This window comes from Periplaneta americana, chromosome 16 (genome assembly GCF_040183065.1).
Source record: "Periplaneta americana isolate PAMFEO1 chromosome 16, P.americana_PAMFEO1_priV1, whole genome shotgun sequence".
NCBI classification, from domain to species: Eukaryota; Metazoa; Arthropoda; class Insecta; order Blattodea; family Blattidae; genus Periplaneta; species Periplaneta americana.
In genome coordinates, this window is record NC_091132.1 from 37,589,410 (window position 1) to 37,607,320 (window position 17,911).

Consider the following 17,911-nt stretch of genomic DNA (forward strand, 5'->3'; position numbering starts at 1 on the left):
TCTCTCGGTAATCGCTTACTTAAAAGCACAATAGTACTTTATTTTCTAACTGTAAACCAGGTAGCGTAGGGAAAATCTTTGCACAAACACTTCAGAAAGAGATGGAGATATGAGGACAGTGGCCTACTCTATCCCTATTGAAAGTTTAAACACAATGCTAAACCCTTATTAAGTTTTATGGTTTTCCAAGAAAACTTCCTAGCATATGCAATACATACTTTTCTGGGATTCGTCCTCCTCATCCCTTATAAAATAGCCATGTCTTCACTGTGTGCAAGTGAGAGCGTAACTACCTTCTTCTCTTTCTAAAATCTGGTAATTCGATTACTGTAGGCCAGTAGGGGCAGTCTTCTGTTTCGACCGCTGTACTTTGGTAGTTGCAGTTTCTGTACTGAGTTTGTATGTGAAGGTTGTGTGTTTAGTTTGATAAAGAAAAAAAAATCAGTTTTCTGTGGGTTGTGAAAAGTGAAAACTCCATTATGTCATATGAGAATTTGACAGGTAAACTCGGTGAAATGTTTGGATTTAAATTGAACGATCGTGGAGAAGTGCTTGAGAGAAAAAAGTTTTTTTTTCCGTGTTTAGTGATGCAAAACATTGTTACTAAACGTAGAGCGGCACTTAATTCGGAGCATGTGATTACACTCACATGTTTAAAATCAAGGATGAAGCAGTATTAACTAGATGAGTCTTCATACTTTTTGTTATTTATGTTTGTCTCAAAAATTCCCGGGGAAATTGACACAATAAATTATAAGCCTCATAATAAATAGCCTATGTTAGTAAGTAATTAAAATAGTTGTTTTGTAATATGACGATACAATATATACTGATATACAACATTTAATACTTATGCTTATCATCGAACACAAGTTAAACTTAACAATAATTGTGTATTACTGTATATTAAAACATTTTTCAACTCGTTTAATCGATTAAATTCAAACAGTTAATCGATTAAATATTTTGATCGGTCAACAGCACTAATAAAATGCAACCTCCTCCGTTATTCTTCTTATATTCCCCTTCGTTTACTTGTGCTTCACTGGTAATTCTTGTGTTCCCCTTGTTATCCTTGTGGCTCCTTTGTTATCCATATATTGCAATTGTTATTCTTGTCATTCCCTTGTTTCCTATGTCTTTCCCCTTGTTCCCCTCCTTGTTCGTCTTTGTTTTTCGTCTTGTTCACCTTATCTGTCCCCTTTTTTCCTTGTCATTGCCTTATCCTTCCAGTCTTCGTTTTGTTCCTGTATTCCTGTTGTTTTCCTTGTTTTTGCCGATGCTTTTTATATCGCCAAATACCATCTTATCTTAAATTCCACCGACGCTAAGTAATCTATTGTATGATTTATCTTATTACAGAAATGTTGTATGTCTTTTACATTGCCATTTCATTTTATTACAGAATTCGTTTGCATTACACTGGAGTCAGCAAATCCTGCGGTGGCATACAGTCAGAAGAGTAGGAAGAGGAAGCTGTACGAGCTCACCGTGCCGGATCTAAGGTCAGTAGAACAAAGATTATATGTCACTGTTTGATGAGAATCATCCTACCATAATAATAAATGAAACAACTTGGACTTAGAATTAATATCATAACCAGTACAAGAAACTAAATGCAGCATTCGTGTCGAAGCCGTTTTGAATATACCAACGATGATATTCAAACTTAATTTATTTTCCAATAATAATATGTTGCTGATTACAACGGCCTGCTTATGCTAAGGAGCAAAGATATGTTGCGGGTTGCTTCTTGTTTTCCTTCAGTTTTCATGATTTTTCTTCTCCTTGTATTCCCCTTGTTCTCCTTATACACAGCATGTTCTCGTACTCCGCTTTGTCCCCTTCTCTTTCCCTTTATTTTTTTTGTCTACACTTGCGCTCAATTGATATTGTAGCCTGGCTAGTTAGGAATCTTTTTATTTCTTTTTTTTTTTTTTTTTACAATTCATGTTGGGAATAGTCAGCTAAGCCTCGTGTTAATAACATATATCAAAATATAATTAATTATTTATTCCGTCTTATGGCTTAAGCATTGAATTGCATATGAAAGCAAACCATATGAAAGGAAAACATTGATGTGTTCCATCATATTTAGTCTTAATATTAACGTTTTCGCCCTCTGTAGGGCATCTTCAGGTACGATATATAACAAAATATCATCTAAAATCAATTACAAAACTTGCTTTACATTTGGAAATGACATGACTAGAGTAAATATGATATAGTGACAATATTAATCTTCCACAGCAACATTAAAATATCCTGTCAAAATATTAAAAACAAATTTAAAACGATGTGAATTTGCATAGCTATGTAATTCATATGTAATTCAATGCTTAAGCCATAAGATGGAATAAATAATTAATTATATTTTGATATATGTTATTAGTTACGAATCGTTTTATACCTCTACGAACGTTCTATCGCTTTCCATTCTTGTGTTACACTGCCTTATCTGCTGCGCGACCCGCCAAGTCGTACCTCATTATCCCCTCTTCCGCTTTTCGCTAGATGACGTCACTCGCTCTAACTCAAGATCACGTTTGCCACATGTATTCTTGGTCTGTCGATCGCCTTCTGCTTAATTGAAATAGAGAGATAGTTTAGAAATTATAGGTGCGATAAAACTGCCCTGAAAATGTGTCGACCGACTTTCTGGGATGCAACTCTAGTACTCAACTTATAGACGTACTGACATTAAAAATGTGCCGGAACGGCGTTCGGGCGTGTTCCGCCAGAAAAAAAAGCACTGATTTTATGTGATTACTATTATTACGTTTTTATCTGTTTATTTAAGTAAATAAATAAATAAATAATTGAATGTATAAATAAGTACATAAATGAGTGAGTGGGTCAGTTATTAAGTTAGTAAGTATACAAAGAAAGAAAGAAACGAGTAAACGACTGAATGAGTAAATGATTGAATGCATAAATGAATAAATCGACAAATGAATAAATAAATGGATAAATGAGTAAACAAATGACTGCATAAATAACAAATAAATGAAACTAATATGTGATCGTATTTTAATCTACTTTCATTTGTTTCAATCCAAGGAACTTTTATTATTTTATTGGCTATCTTGCACAATTGGAGGTCATTAGTAGCCATTTTTAAATAGCCTGCGCGCTAGAGTTTTAAATGACTCGAAGATGTTTGTTGATTTTCCACAAGTTTGATTTTCTGACACGGTACTTACAAAAATACATATAACTCAAGAACCATTAAAGGGAAGTTGATGAAATTTTGGAGACATCTTTAGCAGACTATGTCAACTTTTTCCTAGATTAGAATTTAGATTTTTTGTGTATATGTGAAAATAATCTCTAATATGGAATTCACTGGCCATAAAATAATAATGTTCATAAGCTTGCATTATTGTACCCTGGTGAAATATTAAAAATCTAATCTGAACCATTTGTACATTGTTTTTGTGATTAAATTGTGAAAACTTTTTGTGAATACCTTAAAAACTCAGGTGGAGCAATTTTAATAAATACCTATCCGTTAGTACTTTTTTTGTTAAATTTGGGCCTCCCTTTTAATTTTCAGTGGATTTAAGGTTTCAGTTACTGAAAGGGTTAGGTACAGCTTACAGCACTAATTTTTTTGGAAATATTCAACATTTTTTCCTCCATTATTGTATCTTGTACAATAATGAAAATTAGTATGTGTAAAACACTGTCTTTCTGCTATATGAAAAAAAAATATTTTTACGATTTAAAAAAAAAATATATATATATATATTTTTTTTTTCAAAATTCATAACGGTGGTAGTTCACTGTGTAGTGATGAAGCGTTTCCCTCAAAACTTATAAACTTGTCAACTTTTTCATGTTCTCTCTCTTTTATTTTATTGCTGAAACTCATGTTTAAAATATCATGCTCTTTCAACTACATTCCTTATTAAATAATATATTTTTTTATTTTTAATTGTAAGAAAATACTGATATTTGACCATTTTTGTAATGAATTTAATTTTTATCAGACAATCTATGAAAAGCAGAGAACTGATCTTGCATCACATTGTAGATATGTCATGCATAAATACACACAAAAAATTTCATCACAGAATGCTTGATAGTTTTTTAGTTATGTGGGAAACTCTTAATCATTGCACAGTGAACTGAATTTTGGGGAAAAAAAGTAAATAATTTTTTAAACCGTAAAAATATTTTTTTCATATAGCAGAAGGACAGGGTTATTATTATGACATAGTGGGAACATACACTTACATCTCTTATAAAATCAGCCAGAGAGTCTACTTCTATATTACAAAAACAAACTGAATTCTTCACACAATATTGAATAGGCCTAAAGGCACTACACAGGATTATTATGATTTCAAAATAGTGTACCTGCTTATGGCAAATTACAAATTAATTTTTTTATTAAGTAGAAAATACATCAGATATTCGACACATGTATAGGTATTAAACATTTTTTTTTTAATATTATTACGCAAAGTTTGGCATATTTTCTAGAATTAAAGATTTTTACCGTAAAAATATTTTTTTTTCATATAGCAGAAGCATAAGCTCAGTTGGTAGAGCAGCTGGCTACGGACTGGAAGGTCCGGGGTTCGATTCCAGATGGTGACAGGATTTTTTCTCGTTGCCAAACTTTCAGAACGGCCCCGAGGTTCACTCAGCCTCCTATAAAATTGAGTACGGGTTTTTCCCGGGGGTAAAAGGTGGTCAGAGCGTGGTGCCGACCACACCACCTCATTCTAGTGCCGAGGTCATGGAAAGCACGGGGCTCTACCTCCATGCCCCCCAAGTGCCTTCATGGCATGTTACGGGGATACCTTTACCTTTACCTTTACCTCTTAGCAGAAGGACAGTGTTTTACACACACTGATTTTCATTATTGTAGAAGATAGAAGAATGGAGGAAAAAATGTTGAATATTTCCAAAACTTTACTGCTGTAACCAGTACCTAACACCTTAACTGTGACGTACGACAAAAATTGAATGTACAAAACGAACAACAAAGAAATAAGAAATTTCACCATCCTCTCCCCTTAATACTGTGACAATAAAAAATTATATTAATTACCTTTCACACATATTTGGCCGTAAAAACACCCTATGTTGCCCAGTTACAGATCAAACACCTGTATCCTGGGAATTAGATGTACAGGGACATCATTTTATTTTTACTAACATTTTTAATATTAACCTGTCTATACCTTTAGAGAACCGGAAACACCGCTTGCTCCACCCTCCACGACTGGAGTTCGATGATACTGGCGTAGAACACAAATCACTCTATAGGTATAGGAGGGAAGAAAAGTAGTTCATCCATTTACGTAAACTAGGAAATATCGCGATTTTGAGTTTGATAATTTTCATTGGGTTTTTCTTTAATCAAAGTACAGTACTGTATTAAGAATAAGTGTTTTTACTCACGAAGTGAGTTATCCATGCGAACGTATTCATTATGCAGTGTATATTATACTGTCTACAGCACATTAGCATACAATATAGAGAAAGAAGTTAAATTGAAAAATAATCATAATATGAATATTTAAACACAATTTTGAAAATGGTGGCCGTTCATTTCGATACAGGCTTCAGTTCTTTTGTGCATATTATCGCACTATAGACTATTGCATCTAATTCCAATTGCCAGTTTCGTCCTTCGTACAAGTAACTCATGTTGAAATAATTCTGTACCTACTCTACGTCCTGTAAATTTAATCTTCACTTCTGCCCGACCCGAAAATATAAAATTACTCAGACATGCTATCTACTGTCCGTCCAAGTGGTTATGCCGCAGGATTGTAGAAAGGGAGGAAATCACGTGACAGTTAATTACGTAACGAGGCCCTTTTATTTAAGTTAAATTAAACAGCTGTATAATATTACGTAAACGTCCAATTCGTAACAGAAATTAATGTTTTCAGAAAAGAGCTAAAAGAGCCCAGCTTTTACAGAGGGGCGAGCAGAAGCAGGTGGGGGAAATCGGGATGCGACGTAGGCAAACGGACAGTACCTGTGAGAAAATATGATTCAATATTGAAAGCTCTTTCGTCACTGGAAAACGCGAATAAATTTCTGGAACGCACTTTACTCAGTAACTCAGTACTGCTTACTATCTGCGGTCTTGGTTCTGTGTGGAGTTGGAACTTCATTAGTAGAAGGGGTGGGAGTGAAGTACATTCAAAAACTCAGGTACAATAAAAATTGAAGTAAAAATAAAATGATGTCCCTGTATATGTGTTCCTGAATTCCTCATCAAATGTAATGCAAAGACTATTCGCAGTGTCGACTCAGTTATAATCGCGAGAGAATCCCCTTGCGGTTGACTTTTCCGCTCGAATCTGTCTTTTCTATTGCATGGGAAGAAGCAAACTGTTGCGTCTAGGAGTTGCGGGGGTGGAGGAAGGGGTCCTTACTTATATCGACAGAAAGTAAGAGTATTCAGTCTCATGAAAAAAACTCAACAACCCTTATCTCAAAGAACAGATCCTGCGCATGGGCTACGTAGGGGGGACACCTTTTCTCTCATACGCCTGGCGATTCGCGATGTATTCGGTACGATGCTCGATTTGGATGACGAGAGGGCGATGTCAAACAAGGTGAGTAACTGACTCTGCCCTCTCTGTCGCGCTCCGAAACTTTGCGGAAGGACCCGACCGTCGGCCGAACCCTCAGACGCGTCGCGTCGCGCCGCCTGTAACTGCAAGTATTGTACAGGGTCCGTCGGAGTACGAGTTTTCAGGGTTAGTCAGTTCGGCGGAGACGCAGAGCACGGCAGTCGAGCATTAGAAGCCCAGTGCGGTGTAAGTGGTCCGTGACACGAGCGCCGGGTGACTTGCAGGTGTCGCTGTGGAACTCAAAAGTGCTCATACCTCAGAAATTCTTCACCTCCTCGACATATCGGTAACAATAGTTACAGCATCCAACGGTGATAAACTACTAAGTGCGTCCAGGTGAACATATAAGTGGATCAACCATCTCTTCTTAAAATCCATCAGCGCAGAATTCATCTTTGGCCAGCTAGCGGCCGTATTATAACTTCAGTAGAACAGGTGCGTGAGTACACAAACTTTCACACTGTCCGAAGTGAGATCTTCACCGCGTATGGTTAAGTGCTATTTCTCAACAGAGTGGAAAATTTCACCCCTTAACATCAAAACAGAATTTATAAACATACCCTGAAGTTCATAACTAAATGCGCGTTAATTCTTAATAATCAACGATATTCCTCAAATGTGTATTACCTGCAGTGTTCTTATGTTAACCCCCTAACTCAAGGAGGCGCCGAAAGTGAAGAAACTCTCGAGTACAAATGTGCATAAGAGGGTTATTTACAAAGGCTCTGTACAAGTCGTGCGTAACTTACGCGTGTTCCGAGTGTAGTTTCTATTTTCATCACATTAAGCTTTGTTCACTCTCTGCATGGTAACTAATTAAAACTTCCATTCATTATATGAATACCGAGCGCTTTCTACAAATTTTGTTTCGAAATTTCGTTCGTTGCAAACAACTTCACTGTTATGTTTCGCAAGCTTTTAATCCTGATCCTTTGTTCCCGACAAAAGCTGAAATTCTCTTCACAAATGGAAGCATTAATAACAATTGTTTTTCTTTATGTGCGTGGTGTAAAAAGGAATTTTATTTTGCGAAATCCTAACGTGTTTGCAGAAATTAGACGAACTCATACAATTATAAGCTTATTATAATTAATATACAAATGTGATATATCCATTATTCAAGACAAAAGGTGAAATCTTCTTCACAAATGAAACAATACTAAAATTAATAATTGCTTTCCTTTAGGCGTGTGATGTAATAAGGGATTTAATTTGTGCGAAATCAAAACACGCGTTTACAGAAATTAGGCGAAGTCGTACAAATATAAGTCTAATACATATGTGCAAATGAAACATATCTTTCATTCCCGACAAAAGAAATTCTCTTCAAAAATAAAACAATAGTTAATAATTGCTTTCCTTTAGGTAGGCTATGTGGTTCAGTAAGAAATTTTATTTGGCTAAATCAAGAAGCGCATTTACAAAAATTAGACATCGTACAAATATAGACCTATTACAAATATGCAAATTAAATATATTAAAGTCCACACCTGTGGAGTAACGGCTAGCGCGTCTGGCTTCGAAACGAGGTGGCCCGGGTTCGATTCCCGGTCGGGGCAAGTTACCTGGTTGAGGTTTTTTCAGGGGTTTTCCCTCAACCCAATACGAGCAAATACTGGGTAAATTTAGCTGCTGGACCCCGGACTCATTTCACCGGCATTATCACCTTCATCTCATTCAGACGCTAAATAACCTAAGATGTTGATAAAGCGTCGTAAAATAACCTACTAAAATGAAAAATAAAGTAAATATATTAATATTTACTATACCTGTGATTGAGGGTCCGGCTGATATCTACATCTATTATCAGGCAGTACATCTCACTTGACGGTATGTGTCAGAGGAAGAACAATTGTTTTTATAATTTCATTTTGTTATGATAATTTCATTTTCTTATGAGTTGTTCCGATAAGCAAGTTATAATACAATATTAAGTTTCAAATGGGCCGTCTATGCTTATCTGATTTTATGAAATACTAATTATAACATGAACGTTTTCGGCACCAGAGTGCCATTTTCAAATGTGTAGAAGATGCTGCCTAGTTACATTGTCAAATAGATACAAGTAAAACATGATCATTATGTGTGTAAAAACTTATAGTGTATACCCTTAAATTATAACATGAAATACAAAACCCTTACATATAGTTAATTAAAACAAACACTTAATTGTTTTTATGCATCTGAAGTCTGATTAGTGAAATATGTAGCTAATCGGCGATGTATGCATTGGAAGGGGAAAGGAACTGGCCACCCTACCTCATTATCTTATGGCCTAGTTGCGTCATGAGTGATGCCTTATTGGTGTTACTTAAGAGGTTCAAACCTGTTTTCGGATAGTTGACTAAACAACAACAATCTTTGCTAATGAAATTTGCTGAGCATACAAAGAGCAACTATAAAATTCCTGATTCAGTTCAGCAAAAATCGATTAGAAAGATTATATGAAGGAAAACTCCGATATAGATATCATGCGTCGTTCTGAAATATGAAATGTAACATTCTGATAGGAAAATCTTCTATGGATGGCTTTACCTTGTTAAAAACAAGAACAGTTTTTATTGCAAAATCTATCGGATCATTGATAAAGACTTTGGAGTGGACGTTCTTAAAATGACAAAACTAGCAAAAAAAAATCACAGAGGAAAAAAAGAGATTTATATCGGCGCGATAGCCATTGTAACAACATCGATTCAAACTCAGGATGGCGAAAATTGGTTGGCTATTTATCTGCGAGACATATCGAAAGCATCATAATAGCGTAAACAGATGGTAGCCTATTCTGGCTTTGTGAATAATGACGTCATAATGTGAAAGCCTTCCACTAAGCGTTCCACACAACGAGCGATCACTCAAAATGGGAGGAAAATCAGAATGAAGGGAACTGAAACAAGGACGAAAACAAATACTGGCTTACCGATTGATTAGTGTGGGCGGCATTGTTCGGCCTGTTATCTTAAAACGGAAAATGAAAAAGTTGAAACCGAACGCTCTGGATGGTGTGAGGGATTATGTAGTGATGATTCGAAAATAGAATTAAAATGACAAACGACGTACAGAGCTCCAATAACAGAAAAAAATTCGCGCACGGAAATATAATCGTTGATTTATTCTTTTGCAGAATAAACACCCAAAAATATGAACATTTTAATCATCTTAACAATAAATAAATTATTAGCTGGTAATCCTTCCTATTTATTTCATTGCCTGATGATATTTTGTCTAAATTCTGGATAATAATTTTGCGAAGTGTAATAGGAAACTGAATTCTAAGTAATAATTATGCCTCGGATTGTTCGGCTCCAATAGGATAGGTTGCAACAATTTTATATAAAAAATCCCTAAATTTATGCAACACGAGAAACACTCGAGCGATGATATAGCCTAAAACTAGGCGCATTAAAGAACTTATGTTTCAGCCTACGCTAAACAAGCCTAGAAATCCGAGGTCTACAATCTATTTTCCCGAGCTAGATTACCTTCTGATTTTTTAACTGGTTAACAACAATACTAATCAATATTAATTATACAAATTAGCGAGTAAAATTGATGTGTGTTTCGTATCAAATAACAAATATTTTAATGGTAACGAACTCACTGCCGTTCTGAAATAAATTACTTGAATTCACGCCCCTCTGAATATAACCAATGAAATAATTTATTCCTCTTTATCATTTGAACACAGAAATTCCAAATGTAATTTCCAAGATAGATATGTTATTAAGTTTTGTTCAAAACTTTGTCGGTGCCTAACGTTGTATGGCTACTTAGTGACAAAACATAACGCCCTTCTCTCCTGGAAGGAAGGTCATAAATACTCACCCCTGCCTTATTTTTTGTAAGCGTCTCCACTGTGGGCGACATCCCTTATTATAGCACTCATACACTGTACGTCGATGAGGGTGTAATGGAGTGGTATGAGGGAAGGCCGTCATGTTCTGTCATCGACTTGTATGTGTGTTTTGGATTCTTTTTTATATATATTATTTAACGACATGGATCATACATAAGGTTTTTTAGCGTTGGAATTTGTGATAAGATTGTATTTGGCTATATGTAGTTTCGGATTCGCTATGGGTTACCTGACATTCGCATTACAGTTGGAGAAAACTTCGGGAGAAAACCCAATCAAGTAATAACCCAAACGGGAATCGAATTCATGTCGAGCGCAGTAGATAAATGCGCCTTCCGTCTAAACTACGCCGTAATGTCTTCGGGTTCTTGTACCATGTCATGCATACAAAATATTTCGAAACTGCATATCGGGTCCATCACCAGCGAAATCAAGGAAGAAAGGATCATTGTGTTAAATACGTTTTCGCACTATAGTGTTTTTTGTTGTATTTACAACTGGCCTTGAAAATTAGAATTCCCACACAGAAACTTGTTGCTAGGGAAACCATACTTCATAACATAAACTATACTGAAATATATTCATGACAGTGCACTTCATATTACGTAGTTGCCATTACAATGTAGTTTTGAGAAGGCTTTGGTGTAATATTATTCTAAATTTTCAATGCAAATTTGCAATTTAAAAAATATGATCGTACAAAAAATGTTGTACAATACACGTTTGTGAAGTGCATTAGAAAATTTCGGAAATTTCTATTTTTTAAAAGCACATCGAAGCCTTGTATCGTAATATACTATATCTAGAGCTGTTCTTCTGTCCGAAATATGTTCCTTCAGGTGTGAAACTGTGGATCGACTTAAGATCTGACATATAGATCCATTATCCTTTACGAGATGTCTATTTACTCCTGTCTAATACGTCGACAGTTATAGAGTGGTTCCGTATTAGTTTTATTGATCACTTAGGTTTACTTACGTTTCTTGAAGTGCTCGGTACAATATGCTGAAAATTACACAAGAGAATAGTCTATAAATGAAATTTCTCTAAAAAGATGTCATTTTATAACCTACAAATTTAGGATATTAGGGCCATATTCATAGACATTCTTAGCGCGGGCTTCCGGTGAATGATCAGCGAACTAACGATTTTCGTTTTCATAAACCAGTGTTAGCGAGATATGATATGATATGATATATGATATGATATGATATGATATGATATGATATGATATATGATATGATATGATATATGATATGATATGATATGATATGATATGATATGATATGATATGATATATGATATATGATATGATATGATATATGATATGATATATGATATGATATGATATGATATGATATATGATATGATATGATATATGATATGATATGATATGATATGATATGATATGATATGATATGATATGATATGATATGATATATATGATATGATATGATATGATATGATATATGATATGATATGATATGATATGATATGATATGATATGATATGATATGATATGATATGATATGATATGATATGATATGATATGATATGATATGAATCCTGTACAAGTAATCAGTCGATAGCCGGGGCTAGTTTAGCACGCTCGTAGCGCGGGCTAGCGAAATGTCTATGCACAGCACCCTTAGTGATTTCCTTTGTTTATAGTAATGTATTTAGAATTTGAAACATATTTTTCCTATTTTTTAAAATTTGTCATAAAGTGGCATGTAGAGGTCGTGCTAGATATGAAGAAAATTTCTAATACAGGCCCTAAATACATCATTGCCACACTGCTTTCTTTCTGAATTCAGTGATTCTCAATTTAGATAAATGTATTTCTGACCATTATCTATCAACGATCTCTCCAAATTGTAAAAACACCGTCGTTAGAAATGGAACTGAATTCCTGGTTTATAGTCACGGATTGCTTTAATTCATGTGTAAAATGAATTACACTTAATGTAACTTATTTCAATTATTAGGAGCTTCATCTTGTTTGTAGTGTTCTTTCATGACAATGGGTGGCCACCAGCATAGCTTAGGCGGTAGCGCGTTTGTCTGCTTACCCTAAGTTGGCTCTCGGGCTTGAATTCTATTCCCGCTTGAATTGATTGCCTGGTTGGTGTTTTCCGAGGTTTTCCCCCAACCGTAAGGCGATGGATTTGAGAGAGGTGGGATATGATGATAGAGAGTGGATTAATTTTGCACAGGACAGGGACCAATGGCGGGCTTATGTGAGGGCGACAATGAACCTTCGGGTTCCTTAAAAGCCATTTGTAAGTAAGTTCCATATTCTAGCTGTGAAGCCATGTACGAATACTATGGGATGTAAATAAATGTAATACAATATAATGCAATGGCGGAGTCAGTACTCACAAATTGTCGAACATGGGCAAAAGACAATCCACATGTGCAGACTAAATTCCATTCTTCATACATTTCATAGCCGCTCAGTTTATCTTGATTCCTCAATTTGTTTGACAGCCTTATATTAATTTCAACTCTTAGCTACTTTATAGTAACCCTACATAAAAGAAAAGGCTAAAAGGTGAATTAAATTTAAAATATATATATATATATTTAGTCGTTTAAGTAAATATAACGAAAGAATCGGATGTTGTGTTTAGAAACTTTATTTTTTAAACATCGTTAGCACTTTTAAGCTTAATCCATCCTGACTGATGGACGACTAAAAATGGAAGCAGTCATAAACCTAAACGAGAAAAATTTGTGAGGAGGCTCGAAGGCTTAGATAAAATGAATCTGAAAAGTAAATTAAGAGCTGAAAAAATGTATGTGGTAGGGTAAGCGAGCGTAGTGGAAGAAAAGACAGATGTCGTTTCCTCGACAAGTTGTGATATTTCAAGCTTCACTGACAATTGAAAATGTCCAAACCAAACTTCTTCGCAATTATTATTTTAAATCTGAATGTTACGACGTTTCCTAATTATTTAGCCTCTTTAATTGAATGCAGTGCCTTGAAAAGTAATCAATTAGTACATTATCATAATCATAATCGAAATCAAATTACAGTGGACTCTCCTAAGTTCGACTGAACAGAATTGAAAGTTCAGTCTAATAAGGGTAGTGGATGTGGGAGGTGAAATGAATACAAATTCTTATTGGTTATCCATTAACGTATACAGTACTGTACTTGCATTTCCTGCCCTCCCCGAGACTTGGGTATGCGCTTCTAGTACCACAGTGGGTTTCGACAGTTCCGTCTCACAGACAGAAAAAGAAGAGTTCATTAATTTAAAATCAGTGATTAAATATGTATATCCTAATCAATAAAATATTCTGTTTTCCTTTAACAAAAGTATCACTACAAGACACAGAACCAATTCCCATTCAAATGGCAAACCCATTTCTTAATGCCCGTATAGGGGCGTGTCAAATTCTCCTACGTAAGCAGTCGAACTATAGGATGTCGAACTACTTGTCTGTCGAACTTAAGAGCTTCCACTGTATTTATCCATGCATTTATCCGAAATTCTCCTATAAACACTCTTTTGTCACTTGTAATGGTCACATATAACAATAAAACTGCTTAAAATTCAAATCACGTCAAAATGACCTAAAATACTGGTCGAATACATAAATGAAATAATACCATTTTTGTTATTTGTGTCACAAAAATTGATAAAATAGCAGCGGAAAATCCCTCCAAACGCATTTTGACAGAGCTTTATCGGCTATGAATATGAAAATACTGTTTGAATTTATCTCATTTAGAACATGTCAGTCAGCAGAAAATTGCCGACGGGAAATGTAGAGTACGAATTACAAATTCTGTAAATTAAAAATTGTGGAGAGAGGAAGTGTTATAAAATCAGGAAGATTTCGCAAATAATCGAAAAAAAAAATTGTAACCGAAATATATATAACATTTATTTTACTTCCATAGTTAACGGGCCCAATTCACATTCCCAGAATAATATTATTCTTGTCGCATTTATCTCACGTGTTTTTGTTACTTCAGATTTCTACATTTTTATATTTAATCCAAGTAATTAAAAATATCTCATTATTCATAATATTGTACAGTATAATTGAATATTGTGATCCCGAAACGCTTTGCCCATTTTTATGAAAGGACTGGACAATTTTTTTTATTCACAGGTCTACGGACTGAGCGAATTTTGAAGTGACATGTACAATAACACAAATTTTAGGCAAAGATTGGCGTTGTTATGAAATATATTTTATATATTTTGATGTACCGAAGTACATATGATATTTCCATGCAGATATTCTGCGTCATCATATGATGAAAGATTACTGGAACGGAGAAAAATTCTCTCCGGCGCCGGGATTTGAGCTCTACGTGCTGATGCTTTATCCACTAAGCCACGCCGGATACAACCCCGACGCCGGTTAGAGTCGTCTCAGATTAAGCTCCATCTCTTGGGTTCCCTCTAATGGCCGCCCTCTGCACTACGTCATAGATGTCTATGAACGCAGTACCGAAGTCCATACATGTGTTGAGGTGCACTCGAATGAGTGACTGGTTGGCCGGGATCCGACGGTATAGGCGCCGTCTTAAATCACAAAGTGATTTATTACGCATATCATATATATTTTGATGTACCGAAGTACATATGATATTTCCATGCAGCTATTCTGCGTCATCATGAAAGAAAACACTCCTGAATTACGCCTAAAATTCACTGGTCAATAATGATTTTGTTAAATATACAATTTCTGCTGTTTCTTGTGTAACGTCGTCTGCTGATTTCAAAAATGAAGTCAGAATTTTTTTACAACCCACCGTAGTTTTGTAATTTTAGAAAAATTGATATATTTTTATTGCTGTATACAGTCCTTAACATGCTAATGGAAAGAAAATATTTAAAATATTTCATTTTATTGCTTTAACAATTGATCATTGTTGCCTGTGAAGTCAGAATTCATAAAAATTAATGTTATTCTTCATTACACTGTGAGAGTATTAATTCTCACTTGAGTTCGAACTTAGTGAAACAAGTTTCATAATCTGTGTTTTGTTTGTTGTAATTCTAAGTGTAATAAAAGTATCTTATAAAGTGAAACATACCTCGAAATACTGTGTAAATCACAAGAAATGTTTGTTACGTTTGTGGTTAATTAACTTTGAAAGCACACAGGTGAATTTTATTACACTAGTTAAGAGCTTACGAAACTTCTTTTGATTGTAAAATAGATGACAGGAATTGGACCCCTAAAATTTGTTGTGCTCCGTGTAATTCTATTAGCTTAACTTTTTGCCTAAAAGGATCCCGTCATATGCCTTTTCCAGTTTCAATGATATGCCGGGAACCTAAGGATCATTCAACACTGTTACTTTCTAGGAACTACAGATCAGAATAATACAGAGAGCTTGTCAGCGAGCTGATTCAGAACTATAACGTGACGAGGTGTAATTTGTCTCTCAAAATGACTTCTTGGATTCTAATTTATTTTTTATTTCCTCAAAACTTTCGGGTAGTGAGGGACGAACATGGAGAGCGTTTTCATCAGGATTTTTCTTAATTCTTTACTTAATTTGATATTATTCCATATCTTTATCTCTCTCTTTTCAGAAATTAAATGTTTTATATATATATATATATATATATATATATATATATATATATATATATATAGTTCATTCATTATTATAATATAATTTTTAAATTCATTGATTAAACTGTATGATTGTTGCACAATATTCATTTGTATTCTGGATTCTTATGCACTTCAACAGCTGATGAAAATTATTAAACTTTATTAGCAGTATGTAAATATTTTCTAAGAAATAAAACTAACGACTGCAGATCTTAGCTTAGCTGTCATTCCGTACACTTATTTAAATTCCCTTCCCTAATGGTTGATGGTTAAATGTCACATTTTTCTTTACTTTGGATTACGTACTTATTCTGTCTAAATAGGCATCATTTAAGCGTAAATATATTCTCACGTTATCATAAGAAATGTTGCAACTTAAGTTATAGACTTTACACTACCAATTTTATAATCAAGTCTCGACAAATAAAATTTTAAAATGGGTGGCTGTGAGAAATATTTTTATCCTGGACTCATTTCGATAGCACTATCACCTTCATTTCACTCAGACGCTAGACAACCATGTCAGTTGATGAAGTGTCGTAAAATAACTCAATAAATAAAATGAGAAGTTTGTAGAAAAATAATAGTAGATTTTTTTGCATATAGGAATGGTTATTATATTCAGATGAACTTCTGTTTTTGTTTTTCACTATTGCTTCTAGGCCTATAGCAAATGAAATAAATAATAATTCAAACTATTCTTGAAGTGAATTCATTTTTTGTGAAACCATAGTGGATATGAAGGGTTCAGAACCATAGTGGGCCAAGCGCCATTTACTAAAACAGTAGAAAACAAGGGTTAAAATGAAGTTATTACCACAATTCAATGGAAACATATAGCAAGTAATATAAAGTATACACATTAAAACTAAATGATATGTCAATCTTCATTAAACTATGGTATTCACTTAACTTTAACCCTTGCTTTCTCCGTTTTTAATAAATGGCGCTTGGCCCACTATGGCTCTGAACCCTTCATATAATGGTTTCGCCGCTACAAAATGTGTATGGGCCTTATTTAGTGTTGCTGTGAAATTAATAGAGAATGTTCCAGCGCACTGATAAGATTTAAAGCTCTAAATGCAATAAGGTAATGAATCCTGCAATTTGCCGTCATTGGGGAAACTTGTAAAAATTGAAGAGACCGGTTCTGTAACAGATGAAAAACGTTGCGGTAGACTAAAGTCCGTAGAAAACGATGTGAATGCTAAAATGGTTTTACAAGAAATTCACAAAATTGGACACAGATCAATATATGGAACATGCATTGTAAAACAAGTTGCGGTACGACAGATGGTGTATTCTCAGAAATTGCTTCATACCTGAATAAATGTCACTGTTTTATGAACAAAATCTGTGTTATTATATTTGCATAACCTTTCCTATAACAGGATTTTCAAATCATTCACGACTCTTGAAACACTGTATATTGAAATATCGTATACTTTTTTTTTCAGCTCCCCATGCATGTTGCGTACAATAAATATTGACTCTTTGCAGCTAGACATGTTTGTAATGTAGCACACAAATATAATTTACAAATACAGAAAAATGTAACATTACGTTAAATATGAAAGATAAATAAACAAGTGAGCGGGATATTGGCGCTTAAGCACGTAGGTAGTTTTTGTACTGAACCCATTAGTATCATTGTCCATCACGAATTAAACATTTGTAGACCATTTTCAGCCCCATCTGATCATCGTATCGAGGGCTTTAAAGTCTTGATTATTCTTTTCGCTTGTTGAACAACATTATTTTTGGACTTATTCTGCTCTCACTTCTGGATACATTCATTCATAATGTTCTGCCCAAGGGCAGGTATTTCACTGCAAACCCAGCTTTCCCTAATCTTTTCTAT

General features: G+C 34.5%; 1 protein-coding gene across 1 annotated transcript in view; it reads left to right on the forward strand.

The window, feature by feature from the left end:
- The first annotated feature begins 6,698 nt into the window (after nucleotides 1–6,698).
- Nucleotides 6,699–17,911, forward strand: part of LOC138691892 (uncharacterized) — a 1,248,967-nt gene continuing 1,237,754 nt past the window's right edge. Inside the window, exon 1 of the mRNA XM_069814478.1 lies at nucleotides 6,699–7,040. The gene's annotated coding sequence lies outside the window, so the exon portion shown is untranslated. The remainder of the gene's footprint in view (nucleotides 7,041–17,911) is intronic.